We start from the raw sequence: 2832 nt of genomic DNA, 5'->3' as shown, positions 1-2832 counted from the left end.
GAACCCACCAGCTCCAGTGCATAGAGCTGGTGCCTTAACCTTTGATCTATGGATGCCGAGCTTGCTCATTTAATTTTTAGAGTACTTGGCCAAGTGAGAGAATCTAGAGTGAGAAAAAGAGGAGCCAAGACCAAAGCCTGAGAAACAACACTGAGAGACCTGGTAGGAGAGTGGTATTTGGAAAGGAGAGGAATAAATAGAGAGGTCGGAGGAAAACCAGAAATGTGTATCAAGGAAGTCAGGAGAAGGGGAAAGGTGTGGCTAACTGGGTTGGATGCTGTTAAAAGGTCAAGTAAATTGAAGACCCAAAGGTTTGGCAACATGGAGGTGAACAGAGCCCTCAGAAGGAGCAATTTTAGTGGACCAGTAGTAGCAGAAACCAGATTGAAGGAGAGTGAAGGCAGGGACATTTGTGAAGATAAGGCTGTAGCTGAAGGAAAATATGAGCTTTTTACAGCATGTTTGAATAATGTGAAGGATCCTGCTTGGGTTGAGGGTCCTCAAGACCACCCACATATTCAATGATTCACTAGACAGACTCATGGGACTCAGGTTTATTATGGCTAATGTTTATTACAGGGGAAGGATGCATGATATAATGAGCAAGGGAAAACGACACAGGTAAAATCTGGAGAAATCCATACATAGGCTTCCTTAAGCCCTTCCCTCTTGTGAAGGGATACAGAGCACTTGATTGGGCTCCTTTTTCCAGCTATGAAAGTTGCAGTAACATGTATAATCTTTCTGTTTATGAAGTCCATTAGTGACTCAGTGCCCAAGGTTTTTATTGGGGGATAAGCATGTAGGCATCTTCTGCCTAGCATGTATCAAAATAAGCCACCCTTATCAATTAGGGAATGGTGAAACCAAAGTTCTTGAAATCCAAGTTCCAGGACTTCCAGCCAAGGGGATAACTTGGAAAGCAAAGCTTCCTAAAATAGCTTCAAGCCTACAGAATTAACTCCTGTCTGCACAAATCCAGTAGGAAAGACTAAAAATGTTAAGAGGGGATAAAAGTTGGAGCAAGGTACCTTAAGTGTGGGAGGAAACAGAATTCTAAGCATGAGGAAGGACTGGTCTTTAATAGGAGATTTAGGTATGGAGAATGGAGATGGCATCAATCTGATGGTAGGAAGCAGGGTATTGTTTTGTGGGAGAATCAAAGAGAGGACAAAATACTTGGTTTTGGAATCATGTAGAAATGATTTTTTTTTTGAGACAGTCTCACTCCGTGCCCTGGGTAGAGTGCGTGTTTCTGTAAGTTTCTGTAAGTCATAATCCTCCCTCCCTCCCTCTTTCTTTCTTTCTTTCTTTCTTTCTTTCTTTCTTTCTTTCTTTCTTTCTTTCTTTCTTTCTTTCTTTCTTTCTTTCTTTCACAGGGTCTCACTGTGTTGTCTAAGCTAGAGTTTAGGGGTGTCATCGCAGCTCATTGCAATCTGAAACTCCTGAGCTCAAATGATCCTTTTGTCTCAGCCTCCTGAATAGCTGGGATTGCAGGCAGGCATGATCATGCCCAGTTAATTTTTTTTTTTTTTTTTTGAGACAGAGCCTCAAGCTGTTGCCCTGGGTAGAGTGCTATGGAATCACAGCTCACAGCAACCTCAAACTCCTGGGCTCAAGCGATTCTCCTGCCTCCACCTCCCAAGTAGCTGGGACTACAGGCGCCCACCACAATGCCCAGCTATTTTTTGGTTGCAGCCGTCATTGTTGTTTGGTGAGCTCCGGCTGCATTTGAACCCGTCAGCTCAGGTGTACGTTGCTGGCGCCTTACCCGCTTGAGCCACAGGCACCAAGCCCCCAGCTAATTTTTTTATATACATTATTTGTAGAAATGAAGGTCTTGCTATGAGACTTCAACTTTTGACCTCAAGTGATCCTCCTGTCTCAGGCTCTCAAAGTGCTAAAATAACAGGCTGGAGCCACCATGTCTGGCCTCATTTCGTTTTAAATGAGGCTGGATTGCACCTAAAGGGGTTCTGATTTGTCAATGTGGGGTAGTTAATTTCTTTTCTTGTCTTTCTTTCTTTCTTTCTTTCTTTCTTTTTTTTGAGACAGAGTCTTAAGCTATTGCCCTGGGTAGAGTGCCATGGTATCATAGCTCATAACAACCTCAAACTTGAGCTCAAGCGATCCTCTTGCCTCAGTTTTTCTATTTTTAGTAAAGACGGTGGGGTCTTGCTTTTTAGCCCAGGTTGGTTTTGAACTCGTGAGCTTAAGCAATCCACCTGCCTCAGCCACCCAGAGTACTAGAATTACAGACATGAGCCACTGCCCCCCACCATGATAGTTAATTTCTTTCTTTTCTTCTTCTTTTTTTTGAGACAGAGTTTCACTATGTTGCCCTGGGTAGAGGGCTGTGTCATCACAGCTCACAGCAACCTCAAACTCTTGGGCTCAAGCGATTCGCTTGCCTTAGCATTCTGAGTAGCTGGGACTACAGGCACCTGCCACAGCATCCAGCTATTTTCTTGTTGCAGTTGTCATCGTTGTTTAGCAGGCCCAGGCTGGGCTTGAACCCGCCAATCTCAGTGCATGTAGCTGGCGCCATAACCACTGTGCTACAGGCGCCAAGCCACAGTAGTTAATTTCTGACAAGTCTGTTAAGTGCATCTGTGTGTTTATCCCTGTTTGAGAACCACCATCTTCTTGAGAGGGAGGCCACTGAGGACTAAGGGAATGTGTGGAATAAGTATCAGAGAAAGAATCAATCTCTGGCTCTCCAGATTTCCAGAGCCAGAAAGTTCTATCTTTTCACTAGGAATTGTTAGGAAGTAGTATATGCAATGGTGAGGCCTTTGGAGTGAGACAAATCAGATTTAACTTTTTTTTTTT

This window comes from Otolemur garnettii, unplaced genomic scaffold, assembly GCF_000181295.1.
Source record: "Otolemur garnettii isolate 467f Iridium unplaced genomic scaffold, OtoGar3 scaffold00044, whole genome shotgun sequence".
Taxonomy (NCBI): Eukaryota; Metazoa; Chordata; class Mammalia; order Primates; family Galagidae; genus Otolemur; species Otolemur garnettii.
This window is presented reverse-complemented; position numbering follows the sequence as displayed.